The following is a 14,573-nucleotide window of genomic DNA, read 5'->3' as shown; positions in this document are numbered from 1 at the left end:
ACACTGCTTAGTACCAGGGAGCTGGGGCGTTTTTTCCTGGTTTCCTGCCTTCTCTCTCTGTCTTCTGAGGTGACTGACCACCCCCAAAGCTCTTCTCCAGCAGCCAGCTTGCTGTAAATGATCATAAACCTTAGAAGCTGCCCATCTGTCCCCCAAGACCCAGGGCTGAAAAGAATTCTTTAAGCTTGTTAGTTGCATCCACAGTCTCCTCTCCCAATGCTCCCCAGACTAGGTCCCTCACCTTGCAGCTTGCCTATACCCAGAGAATACATCCGAATTTTCATGTTAGGGTAAGTAAAAAAAAAAAAAAAAAAAAAAAAGAATGTTTTAAAAGGGAAATAGATTTTTTTTTTTAAGTAACTCTGTTTTTAAGGGGGAAAATGGAGGAAAGTTTAATCCTCCAGGGTCAGGAGTCAGGTTTCCTGTAGGGATGGGAAGGATGAGATAATTGCATTAGGGTCTCCCCAGCAGCCCGAGGCTTGGGAGTGTGGGAGAGGGCCTGGGATTTCCTTTTGTTGACTGGTGGTTAAGGGTTTGTAGGTGATGTGCCCATGTTCTCCAGTCACCTTGGGGCTAATCTCAGCTTGCTGAACCTGGTGATTGCTCTCAGCTGTCTTATATCTGGGATTTTTGAGGAGACATCGTTCTCATATGTCGACTGTTCATCTTATATCTTTGTATGTTATTTAAACAGCATTTATGACGAGGAATATCATGGAGGTGAAGAAAGTACATATAGATGTTTAAAACTCGAAATTTCTTCTCTTTTTCTCCTCCAAACCCCAAAACTCTCTGAAGCCTACAATTAGTGCCTGATTGTTATCAGTGTTAAATTAACATTAGTCAGCAAAGTTATTATTAAAGTCTTTGAAACTTACAATTTTTCATCTCTTCTTTTTGTCCTTCATTTTGCACATACAAAGGTATTGGGTGATTGACTTGTTCTAACCGAGCAGCAGAAGCCAGACAACTCTAGAGGTGTTTAATAAACACTTGTCGACTGATTGATGGGATATACAGACCTAGGATCTCCTAGACAATGCATTCTTTGTCAGACCACTGAGGCAAATCCGTGATCCACTTTTATTCCCAAGAGTTTGTGCCATATTGACGAGAGCACGGCAGCTGAAAACTGGTCCATCAAGTCTGTAACTCAGGTTCACAAAAGAAACCCTAGGGCCTTACCTTTCGCAGGTATTTTCACTCTTAGCAGCAGAAGTAGGACTAGCTAGCCTCAGCTGACCAAGCGGAGCACAGGAGGCACAGGCCTGATGCAGACCCAGCCATGGTTCCGCCACGAGCCGTCAAGAACTCCTTACTACAAAGACTACCACAGCTGCACCTCACAGTTTGTAGCATTCAAAACCAAACACTGAGCTGAGTCAAGAGCAGAAAAACAGCATTGCAACTGATCTACAAAGCCCACCTAAGACTTCCTGCCTCATTCTTCAGAGAGAAATCGAAGCTCAAAACCCCAAGTTTTCTGCTCCACACATCTGTGGACAAACAAGCCCAGCAGGTTCAGGCGACCATTCCAGAAAAGAATACCTGGGCACAGGCCACCTTCCCTCTCTCTGCAGCCATTTCCTCACTGTCCTCGCCCGGCCTTCAGGTTGGACCTCATGCAGGTTTTGTGAAATGAGCTGAGCGACCTTTGCTCTGTTCGGCTCTGCCCTGGGGTTCCGTGCTCACCGGGCCTCACTGCGGACCTACAGCGTTCCTTTGACTTTGCTACTCGCTGAGGGTGATGGCTCATACCTCCCTGCTTCCATGATGCCCTTCACCTCCACCACCCACCTGCTTTCCAGAGTTGCCAGGATTCTCTGCCTGACATGACAGTAGGAACTATTTCTGACCCTGCCAGCTCCCAGGTGCAGTTGTACCTGGAGATCTGAGAGGCCCCCGGACTACGTTTTCAACAATCAACCTGCCCGGCAGGTTGTACCAATGTTTTTCTGAATCAGAATCCTCTACCCCCTTGCAATGTTAGCAACCCACTTCCACGTTCATAATAGGTTTGTCATTTTGGAAAATGTAAACAAATCAATATGCCTTCCTTCCCATCTTCTCTTGCTATCAGTAAGAAAGGGCAGGAAGAAGAGAAAACGCATGCTACATGGATCCTAGTCAGTCTACCATAAGGAATTCTCTTAAGCTCAATATCCAAATTCTCTTCTCCTGATTCTGCTTGGAATCTTGAGTACCTGATCTTGAATTTCTGTGACACTCCCTGAGCTCAGGACTGGCTGGTAGCCATGTGATATTGATTTGTTTTCACCATAGCAACAGCAAATTACAACAACTAGCAGACAGCCGGGCTGTTAACCAGTAAAGCTGCATAACCAGTATATTTTGCAAGTGTATTTTTCTCCTTTTCTCTTATTTGCTCTCTTCTTCACTTTACTTTCACAAATTTAATGCAAAAGTCAAAGCAAAAAAATAGCACTACATGCTCTGGGGCACCGCAAGGCCTACGTCTGAAACAGCCTGGTCTGCACAGCTTCTCATATATTACATTAGATCGATGGAGAAGATGCAGAGGGCAAAGCTCTGATTTCCTTGGAAATTTTATCTGTTGGGCTAAGGATAAATATCCCTAAAAATTTACATGAGCACAAAGTAGAGGGAAGGATTTTGTATAGATGACTATATATTTTAATACCCTAAGACATTTGTCAACAATCTCATTAGTACAAGGTTTTTATCCCTTTGTGCTTTAAATAGCTCATTGTGCCACGAGACAAACAACTTTCTTTTTTGTTGGTACAAAGTCAAGGCCTCTCAAAATGCTATGATTATGAGGCTAAGTGTAGCAAGCATTATTCAATTTATTAAGAGATAAAAAAAAAAAAATTGAGGTAGGTGCCTGCTCAAGGCTTCATAAGCATTTCCAAAGAGGATGCAAACTAGAACCGGAACTCCTGAGAAGTCCAGTCTGTTCGAAAGGAAATTCCTTCCTCAAGGGCTCCTTATTAGTAACTAACCTTCCCCTGATATCTACAACCAAGGGTGCCACCTGTGACATGGGTTCACAGCCTGTAGTACTGGGCTGCCCTGCCTTTGGCCCTTTCTGCACTAGGACTTGGTGCTCTTTATATGGAAGCAGCTATTTCCACCATCACGACTAGCTGTGAGCTTGGTGGCATGACCTGGGTCCTAGAGAGTGGCTCCGGGGGAAGTGGGAATGGGGCCACAGGGGCTGTCCACCCAGGTGGCAGTGTGGGCTGCCCCAAAGAGAAGTTGGGCCTTGTTCTGCTCCCCGCTGTTTTATTGCCAATGCGGCCAGAGCCCCGCTGAGAACCTGCTCTGACCGACCCACTGATACAAGGCAGGTAGGAGAAGGTGTCCTATTTATGCGGGAGGACCGTTGGGGCTTACAAAGGACGGGCTACGCTCTGAAGACATAACTCAAGACCTGCCAACTGAGAGTTAGAACGTTCCTGGCCAGAATGTAAAGAAAGACTCCTCTCCACGAGCCTGAATAAAAGAACACACAGCAGAAATAGTTGGGAGATGACGTCAGAAGTTCTGGGCTAGTGTCCTGCACTTCTCCTTGGAAGTAAAAACAGTGGGTCTGGGCGCATCTACGTGGCGTTGCCCGGAATCAGAGGGGTCCTACTTCCACCGTTCCTCACAAAGCAGGCAGGGCACGGGAGAAACTTCATCTTCCCGAAAGATTGTAAGAATGCCCTCCTTTTTTATTACTTCATCATCTCCCCAAACGCACATATTACTTGATTAACAAATATCTTTCCATTTCACCGTTGTCTTTTAAAAGGATAGTAATGTTTCACTCACTGTGGTGGTGGGCAGGCAAATCAGATTTTTTTTCCTTCGCTTCAATGCTTGCTAACTATTCTAAAAATGTTACACATTTATTGTAAACACATGCTTCCGAGGCCTAACAAAAAAGCACAGTTTCCTCATGCCTGGCAGAAATTTAAAACGGAAAAGGGCAGAAAGAATTCTCTAACAAATACATCCTTCCCTTCTCTTGGGCCAAGTGTGTTATAAATAAATCTTCTCCATCATTTCTCAGGGCTGCTTCTCGGCAAGAAAGTTGATCCGGTTGGACACAGTGAATACACGGCTTTAAAAGCTGGCCTGCCCTCATTCAATTATTCTGCTGGCTGTGTGTTCTCATTAAAAATGCATCAAGATCAGATAATTGCAGTAAGCATTATTAACCCAGCTTTACTTTTGAATATAATGTTCCACTTTTAAGCTGGAGACAAAGGCTCCGACATGCCAGGAAAAGAAATGTAAACATTGAACTACAGTATTGAAAACTTGTCAGAAACCTGCCTCTTACTAGCTTGTTACAAATGTGCTTTTTAAACCCAATTACAGCAGTGGCATTATCGAGCTAGGTCGGTCCCTAATTTCTAATACATACATATATTTGGGGGCTAAACATTCAATCGATGATTATTAAGGATTTTCCCCCCTTAATTACAAGTCTGCTTTCACATACGAGGATCCCTGTAAACTTTATTTATTCAGGAACTAACTATGGCAGTATGAACATTTCCTGTAGCAACAACAACAAAAAGAAGGCTCCCAAGGACTCAAATTGTTGTCGAATAATAAACGGATCCAGCCTTTGAACAGAAACTCGTTTTATGCCGCACTCCCAAACAGGCAGCACAGATCCAAGCTTTGCCATTTCTTTTTCTGAGATCAAAATGTTACGTAAAACTCCAGGGTCCCCTGCAAGTATTACGTTTGGATTAGTGGGATCCAGTTTCCCTGGCTCCCTGAAGCCACACACATGGAATGCAGCATACTGCAGCAAACTCTTTAAACATTCAAAAAAAAAAAAAAAGAAGAAGAAGAGGAAGAAGAAGAGGTGGGGGTGGGAGGTGATTCTCCTACCTTGTTTAGCTCTGCCTCTCCTTCCCTTTTACAGTAATCCCAGAAACATCTGGCAGAATCAAAGGGCCCAGGCTTCTCCCCTGCATCGTGAGGAAGAAATTTCCATGTAAATAGTTCTCCGGTCGGTCCCTGTTTATTGTACTCTGAGCGCCGTCTGCCTTAGCTGGAAAATTTTGCCTTCAGATGATGAAGCAAAGACAGTCTAAACTCTGTTGCTGTAAGCTGCAGCCCTCCCTCCCGACAAATCCCTCCCAGCCCTGGGCAGCCAATCCCCAGCCAGTTCGTCAGCCCTACTCGCCCGAAACTGGCCCTAATAGGATGACTGACACAGCAACACAGCACTCGCAGTGTGTGAAAACAGTGCATCCATACTGATGAAAGAGGAATTTCCCTCTCAGAAGAAAGCAATCATAGCACCCAGACAAAGTGGCACATAATTGGCAGAGCAGGGAGAGGGGTAGCTGGAGAAAACACCCTTGAAGACAGTCAGCCCTACGCTCCTGGCTGCACTGGGAACACTTTTGAACAGACAAAACTCTGCAGATTCCAAAGAAATCCAGGTTGTGTACCTGAAGCTGAAGTCATCATCCCATTTGAGAGAGCATATGTTTTCAAAAGGAAAAACAATTCAGTGTCTGCCATGGAAATTAATACCTTGCAAAACATTTGCATGTGATTTCCATTCGTGAGGAAGAACGTGTGAGCCCAAGTGAACAAAGTCAAAACATGCCTGTACCCTCACACACAGTTTTCCTGTATAATATCTGTTATTGCAGTGGTTCATTACTATATTCCATATATCGTTCATCTAAGTTTTCAGACCACTGGGGACTTGAAATAGGGAATTCTGAACAATGAAATTGATATCTATACACTACCTTTTTGTGTTCTTGGCAGGCCCTCGTGAGATGATTACGTGGGCCTTAACCTAATCCTAAGGTACCTTAAGTATCATCTGATAAATACTGGGCATTGGCCCATATTGTCATTAGTGAAGCAATGATGACAGGAAGGTGTTTACTGCTGAGCACACACAGCACATGAAGCCCCCTCAGGTGCCACTCCACAAAGGATATTCTGGGCGTGCTGAAGTTCCCTGAGATAAAGAGGAAAGAGAAGTGGAAAGATTAGCAAGGGTTATTGTTCCCACCAGTCAACAGTGCTCCTAATGCTTTGAAAACAACAAAACAAAACACAAAAAAACATATGGCATTGGGAAAGTATAAAAAGCATACATTTTTCTTCCACTAAACATAGCATTTTGAATTTTATAAAACTATGTCATGATTACATGATCAGACCAAAGCGGGAACAAAGCCCCATTCATCTGCAAGTTTGAACCTAATGCACTGTTGTTTAGAAGCAATTGTTTGGTGCATCTATAATGAAGTTATAGTTGGGGTAGGATGCAATGGTTTCTTTTGATTTTGCCAATTCTATTTTAAAAACACAATGTTTCATATGATTTTAGGCTATTTCTTCAACAGAATACCATGCTTTATTCCACTCAAATCTAATGATCTTTTTTATCCCAATGTAAATTCATCATATATCATAACTTGCAAGCTTTTGTCTACTACCATTTTCCTGAAAAGTTAAATGATCTCTGTGATCAAACATTATACTGCATGTAAGTGTATGATCACAGGTTTACGAATCTCTTCATCCTGATTTTCCTGATTCTGACTCTGGAACTAACATTCTCGTCATTTTATTCCTGAAATTTTAGTCATCCTTGACTCATTCTTCTACTTTCATGCAATGAAAGAAAGTTTTGTGGAGTTTTCCTCTTGGCTAGTCCAGAACTCCAACCTGGATGATACCAACGCTAATAAGTCGGCTTCTGTGACTCAAGCCTCCCTACGTTCAAGCTCCCCTGTTACCAGACAGGTTTTCCTGTCATGTAAGGTCATGTTCCTTCCATATTCAAACTCTTTTCTCTATAAAATCTAAATTACAGACTTTCAAGTCCTTTATAATCTGGCCCGCCCCTTTCTACTCAACTTCTTCTACACTGTTTTCCGAAGTGAACTTTCTGATGGAGTCATACATATTTCTCCAGGACCTGGCTCTTGCCTTCCATCCCCACACCTGACTCCCAAGAACTCCACGTAACAAAATCTTACCCAACCTTTAGATATCAGCACGTGTCCTCTTTTTTCTGTTGTGGGTCTCTTGTTCATATTATCTTCCCTTTGATTTTCGTCTCCTTTGAAAGAATTCTGAACTGTTCATTTTACCGGACCACTCTACCCTTAATGATGAGTCGATCTATCTCAAATTGTGTAGTATATTATAATGTTTGTAAAACATCTATACAGTGGCTGGGCATGATAAATGCTTCCTAAATAATGGCTACTGTTTATTGCATTTAGCAAAATGCCATGCACAAACTTGTTGATTTCATGATTCCTATCTCAAGAATTGACATCATACCCATCCAACTGCATAAGCCAAAAACTTGGCAGTCATTATTGACCCTCCTCCTGAAACCATCATAGGAAATCCATTATCAAAGCCTGTCAACTGAAGCACCTAAATATTTTTAAATGTTTTATTTTGCTCCATTTCTACCGATGCAGCTTTGTCTAAGCTATCAGGGTCTTTCACCATGGCTACTGAAGCAGCCTCTTTGCTGGCCTCCTGCATATATTCCTTTGCTGGTCTCCTATATTCAACCCTTTTTCTATATGTTAGCCAGAATAAATATTCAAAACCAGATTTCTGATTATTCCACACTCCTTTGCTTAAAAGCTTTGTTATGTACTGAACTGTGTCCCTGAAAATTCATAGGTCAAAGCCCGTAAGTCTCATTGTGGTGGTACTTGGAGATGGGGCCTTGGGCAGGTAATTAGGCCATGAGGGTGGGGCCCTCATGATGGGATAAGTGCCCTTGTAAGAAAAGATATCAGGCAGAGAAATCATTTCTCTCACAGTCAAGTGAGGACACAGCAAGAAGGCAGTCATGTACAAGCCAGTAAGAAACTCTTCACCATAACCCAATCATGCTGGCCTGCTGATTTCAAACTCCCAGCCTTGAGAACTATAAGCAAATACATTTCTACTGTTTAAGCCATTGGCATTTTATTATGCCAGCTTGAGCTGATTAAACTAACCTTTAAATATCTTTGGGTTGCTCTTTTAGGAAAGAGATCAAAGTCCTCAACATGGCCTACAAAGTCCTGTGCTATTCAGCCACCGCCTACCTGGGTAGCTTACTCACAGGCCATTTCTTCAGGGAAGTCTTCCCTGACCTCCAAGATGACTTCACGAGAAAACTTATTGTTTTCTCTCACAGTCCTTTGCACTCTAGAGCAGAGCTTCTCAAATTTAATGTGCATGCAAATCCCCCAGGGATCTTGTTAAAATGCACATTCTATCTCAGTAGTTCTTGGGTGATACTGAGATTCTGCTTTGCTAACAAGCTCCCAGGTGATGCTGATGCTGCTGGTCCATGGACTACTCTTTGAGGAGCAAGATTTTGTAAACGTTGTTCAATTTATAGCACTTTTCACAGGATATGACAATACATTTATTTGGTTAATTACTTAAGATCTATCTTCTCAACCAGATTGTCATCATCAGAAGTCATCATTGTCTCTCCAGCATTTAACCTGACATGTACCTGGCACACAAGAGGAGATGCTCAACAATAAATGTGTGTTGAATTAATGAAATGCTCAGTGCAACATACTGCGGATTCAAGATGGACCTTTTGTTTATTCTCTTCTTTCTCCTTCTTCTCTTCCTTTCTCCTTCCTTCTTTTTCTTTTTGTCCTTCTTTCTTTATCTCAACATTGAAAGTCTTATAACTCTGGAAAGAAAGTTAAGTTTATTGAAGTCATGATACACTAAATAGGAAGGAAATGGCTGAGAAATCAAACATAGAACAAGTGTCTAGCAGATGAAAAACTACATCAAAATAAAGGAGGTGGCCAGAAGCATTCAAACAAAAGACAATACTTTTGGTTTTGTCCAGTAGAAATTGTCAATTATATTCTACAGGTTTATGAATTCAAGATCTATAACTTCATCTCTTTCTCTTGACCTCTAGGCCCAATTTTTCACTGAAATGTGTCAGAGATAACTAATTTTCACCTTGCCCCAAACTAAAATCATTTTTTATTCTATTGAATTATATTTCTCTTATGTTTCCCTGCCTCTTTCTCACTACCAACATTCAAATATTCCCAAGTTTCATAAATTCCTAGATCACAAAGCCAGCCAAACCTTTCCATCCTCACCGCTGTGTCCCTGATTCAAGTCCCCACCATTATTTGTTTCTTCTTTTTGTCTCTTCTTCACTTCTTGCCTCCAATCTTGCCTTAACTTCTCACTCTATCCACTATACCACAGCCAAACTGATATTTTAAAAATACAAGTCTTATAATGCTATTATGTGCATAAAATGGCTCCCCATTATCTTCAGGATGAACTCCTAGACTAATTCTCAAATATATTTCCTCAATAATACTCTTGAACTCACTTTCATCCCACTTCACCCTACTTCACATCGGTATTAAAACTGATTTTAATCTGTAGTATGTGTTATGCCCTTTATAATTTAGAGTATAGATTCCTTCTGTATAAAACATCTTTTATTCCTTTTATACCCATCTAACATCTTCCATCAGACAGTAAATGCACACACCACCTCTTGCAGGAAGTCTTCCCTGACCACCATGACTTTCCTGGCACCTTGACATTTTATTCATTATAGCAATTATCACAGTCTATTGTAAATATGTCTTACTTGTTTATGTACCTCACCAATCTCTGTGAGAGAAGTGACCATGTCTTTCTTGCTCATCAGCTTATCCCCAATACCTAGAACATGTAGTGATATAATACCTAAATAGTTGTTGAATGGTTAAACAGATAACTTGAAAATAGAACTAGTAATAAAATGGCAAAGACAAATGCAGGGCTCAAGCAAAAAATTGATAGTTAAGCCATAGAGACAATGAATTTTATAGACACACACACACACTAGACTACAGAAGGGTATAGTTGTTGAATGGTTAAACAGATAACTTGAAAATAGAACCAGTAATAAAATGGCAAAGACAAATGCACAGCTCAAGCAAAAAATTGATAGTTAAGCCATAGAGACAATGAATTTTATAGACACACACACACACACACACACACACACACACACACACTAGACTACAGAAGGGTATACCAAAGTTGGAAAGCTTATAGGCAAGAGGAAAGTTAAAAATTAATCTCTGATGATGTCTAAAATGAAGGTGATTTACATAGAAACAAAGTTTTCCTTCAAGTAGAAAGTGATAGTGTCCTAGAATAGATGGAAGTATAGCCTTTCTAGAAGAGATGGCTAGAAAGCAAAAGAAGGTTGTTTACAGCAAGAGAGAAGTGAGACAGGAAGGCAAGTTGCAGGTGGCATTGGCCTCCAACAATTCAGTCTTAGGGTGCATTTCTCTCTCAACATATTTCTAGCCTATACTTACCCACTTAGTCCTTTAGTATATGCTGTTTTTTTTAAATTTTCCCCTAGTTGTTTTCTGTATAAAACCTATTGCAAGTCCCTTGAAGGCAGAGACCATGCATTAAGGTCTTTTTGGGTCCTCCAAAAAGTGCCTTGCATAGAGCCTTGCATAGAGCAGTGCTGAATTAATTTTGGTTGATGAATTTTATTTAGGATTCTGGAGAAAATCTGCATCCTGTAAAAGAGACTGGCAATTTTTTTTTTTTTTTTTTAATGTGTGGTTATTGAAAATGCAGCAGGGAAGAGAAAATTGGCTTTATAATTGTCAGAAAAAAGTTATAGTGTTTTCAATGGAATTTATCACAAAAAAGGTTTTTAAATTTTCTCTGTAGGTCTAGGGCAGAAGACTCTGGGAAAAATTAGGTCCAACATTTCTGGGTTAAGGAGAATGGAATGAAATAAAGTGCATAAAGCATATGAATGAAATAATGTCTGGGAAATACTTTGCATAGAACATGGCACATAAACGCTCAGTGTATGTCAGCTACTACTATGACTGCTAGCGTTATCATCATCAACCTCACCATCATTCGTAGATTCTAGAATTCTGGTGAGATTTCACTGAAGAGTGATTACTACTATGTCAAAACAGTGATAATGGACTAAAGTAGAGATTTCCACACTTTCTTGGTTTGTGGCACTCTTGATGTTCCATCTTTGTTTTCACTGTGTTCTTAGGCCAAAAGAAGTAATTGTTCTATTTATTAAAGAATTGGGTTCTAACAACTTAGTATTTATGTTTTAACAACTTAGCAACTGTTTGAGAAGTTAATATAAAATGTTTGAAAGAAAAAAAATATTTTTATTTCATTCTAAATAGCCCTAACTAGTTATTAATAGATTGTGAGTGCCTACTGGGCACTGTATACAATTGTCAAAGCTCGAAATCAGAACCACTGTTCTTGCCTGCTTCACGCTGACTTTCATGGAGCACGCGCTTTTCATCTTAGCAACTGCTGAAAGTCCACCTTTGCAAAGATATACTATTGAAAGGAATGTAGTGTGGTTCTAACTCTGAAACTGAGTTACCTCAAATTAATAGTTTTCACAGTGTCTGACAAATGTGAACATTGCTGTGTTTCTCCTGGAAATATGAAATGTCCCATGGAATCTTTGTGAATTCACTGCAGTTTCCCAGGGTGACACATAGCACAGTTTGGGAACTATGACCCTAAGGCGAGGGTCCCAACAGGTTGGTCAACCTCAACTTACCCCATTGTTCTTTCTGGTGCAATGGCTTCTCTCCTGTCCTGAGGCCCAAGGGCATTTGCAATTGCAGAGATCAGGTCAGAGGTTCCCTGACATGCCCAGCCCTGACACTGAGGTCATTTGAAAAGAAGATTCTGAGATATGGATGAAGTTTATGGACCTTAAGAATTTCAGATGTTTGTGGGCCAAAGGAGAAGAACATGAAGAGACGAAGAGGATTCTTATGCTTCCCACCGTTCATGGGAGGGGAACTTGCAAGTGACCATTTGCCTTTCAAAATGGTGAATTCTGATAATAAGTGCAAAGAGGAAGGAAGGAGTCTTTTCCTATGATTCTTCTCATTAAGATCACACTTACATTTTGTAGCTCATCCCCACTGGTGTTATAGGCTAATTGGAAGATGATCACGCTCTCCTCATATTTACTATTGTGTTTACTATAATTTGACCCTTCACTTATAATAAAGAATGAGTATCTTTAGACTCTGTCTCCATCTCCTTATATCAAGGTAGTGTTTCTGACATAGAATTGATTCCTCCAAACCTGAAATGCTAGAGGTAGCTGGCATGCTCTGCTTCCTGTTGGATTACTTGAAGGATTTTTCCATCTCCTGCCCATCTTCTGAATGAAGGGCCAAACTGGACAGGGGTCCAGTAGTAATTGGATGGAAGAAGATTCACTCCCCTTGTTCTACTTTTTCTTTCTTTTCCGTAACACCTACTACCTGATATATAACCTACCTGATGATTATTGTTTGTTGTCTGTTTCCTCCTCTGAATGTAAGCATACCATGGTTGGGGGGCCTTTTGTGTTTGGTTCATTGGTATATTCCAAGTGCCTATTACAGTTCCTGACACAAAGGACTGATGATAAATATTTGTTAAATCAGTGAGTAAAATGTGGGAAGACTGAAACGTGGTGCAGGATGAGTAGAAAATCGTGTTTGAGGCAGAAGGGCAAGCATCAACACTGGTGTGGAGCTGCCTAAGGGCCTTCCAAGGGTCATCAGGACCACATGTGTGAAAACCAGGGAAGAGTCAAAACACCAACTGAGAATGCAACTTTGGTGCCACCTGACAGTATATCAGTGAGCATCCCAGACCCCTAGAAAGGGTCTCTAATGGCATGGGCATAACCTCTTTATCAAAAGGTTCTGAAGTGCATGGGTTTGAGAAAAAAGATGACCTTGATGAGATCATGGGCAAGCCTCTGCAACAGTGGGAGTATGTCAGCTCATTGGCTGGAACAGACCCTGTAATCTCAGAGGGGAAGTCTGAAGGAGGTATGGGAAACAAAGTATGCCATGTGTGCACGGTACGTGCAGCCTTGATTTCAAGCTTTCACTTAAACAATAAGCACAACTGTTTTTGATTGACTACAGTTGAAGGTTCCTTGATAAACTCTTTCAAGTTTATCATTCCCATCTTAATCTCTTTTTGTTTCTTCCAGGATTACCACCCTACCTAGATCCACTCTATTACTCATGTGATTAAGAGTTATCAAATACTTGCTATGTATTGGTCCCAATGCAGGCATGGAAAGTGTAAAGATGAGACCTGACCAGGAGGACCTTGAAGAATTATGCAGTGATCCTGAAGGTGAGATCTCTGGACATTAGTCTCAAAATTTTCCCGAGGAAAAGGAGCCAGAGAAGAGTAAAGCCAGGAAACGATGGAATGACCAAGTAGACATGTACTCTCACCAAAGGACTGTTCAGAGCTTGTATTCTGGGAATGTGCTTTGTGAATCTCCAAAAAGAAGTACATAGTTTGCCACGTTTGAGAATTATGTTACCCTAGACCTTTTTTATTTTAATAAATCTCATTAGTATGTTGTTCTGGGGGATGCATTTTGGGAAACGTTGGCCCAGATACATCTGTTTTGTTTTGTTTTTTTCGTTCCTGTGTTTTTGGAACATGTCCATATTTGCTTACCTCATTCCACTTTTATCTGATGCCACATCTTCCTACTTGATCAAGATCCTCAAGTTTGCCAAACTTTTGAGTCATCTACCACTGACTACTTCAATCCTACTTTCTATTCATTTCTTGGAACCACAGTCACCTGGAAGTCCTTGTGGCTCTAGGATGCTTGCTGGACCCAGTCTTCACTGCCTTCCTGCTCAGTCACATCTGGGAGACTGTTTACTCAGGTTTCTCTGGTCAGCAGAGGGTCCCTAGTGGGCATAACTACCCTTCCAAATCTTAACCCTGTCTAGATTCCGTATTCCAGTGAAAACACCAATTTCTGAAAAAAATGTGTCACCTCTTTCCTGTACCACATGCCACTCATCACAACTGCTTCCCGGGAGCCCCCATAGTCCCAAGGGAGAAGGAGCTGACTGTTTATTGATTAAACATTTTTTCACAGCTATGATACAATTTATTGAGAATATCATTTATACTCAAAGGAGTAGCGGAACTCACAGTGCCCCTTGAACTCCCATAACTACAGGATAACTATTCCACTGAAGGATATGTTTGAACACACACGATCTGGGGGATACTGGTAGAAAAACCGCGGCTCATGGGTGTGTTTTCATAAACATGTATATAGGCTTGGGTAAAAGATAGCAGATTTTTAAAAATGTAACAATGGGAAAGGGGGATAGGGCATCTATAATAGTGTCAACAATAAATATAAAAAATAAAGAATAAAATAAATGTAACACTAGGAAGTATTTTTGAGGAGACTGTTAGACTCAGCTGGGTCCTTGCATACCAACCTTGCAGGTATCATCCTCCATATTTCTCTTTAATCTAGCCCAGTCTGGTTGCCCGAGGGGAGAGGGTTTGGGGAGCTGGGTATTAAACATTTACAGAGCAATTACTATGTGTCGAGTACAACACTGTGAAAATACCTGCTGTTATTATCCCAATCTTACAGATGAGAGAAGTCACCTGAGTGATTAAGCAGCCTTTCTGGGGCCTCACACAAGCCAGTGGTGAAGCCCATTTGCCCCTGCAGGCTGGCTTCA

At 41.2% G+C, this 14,573-nt stretch overlaps 1 protein-coding gene across 8 annotated transcripts in view; it reads right to left on the bottom strand.

Annotated features, from left to right (window-relative positions):
• MBNL2 (muscleblind like splicing regulator 2) overlaps nt 1-5,081 on the bottom strand; it is a 156,674-nt gene extending 151,593 nt beyond the window's left edge. For 6 of the 8 annotated variants that reach the window (XM_036249550.1, XM_036249549.1, XM_036249552.1 and 3 more), the window contains exon 1: nt 4,876-5,080. The gene's annotated coding sequence lies outside the window, so the exon portion shown is untranslated. Of the gene's footprint in view, nt 1-4,875 lie in introns of all 8 variants that reach the window. The other 2 variants (XM_036249548.1, XM_036249547.1) reach the window with 1 other exon arrangement.
• Nucleotides 5,082-14,573: the final 9,492 nt, after the last annotated feature.

This window comes from Molossus molossus, unplaced genomic scaffold, assembly GCF_014108415.1.
Source record: "Molossus molossus isolate mMolMol1 unplaced genomic scaffold, mMolMol1.p scaffold_m16_p_9, whole genome shotgun sequence".
In the NCBI taxonomy this organism is placed as follows: domain Eukaryota; kingdom Metazoa; phylum Chordata; class Mammalia; order Chiroptera; family Molossidae; genus Molossus; species Molossus molossus.
Note: the sequence above shows the minus strand (reverse complement) of the source record. Positions and strands in the feature narration are given on the sequence as shown.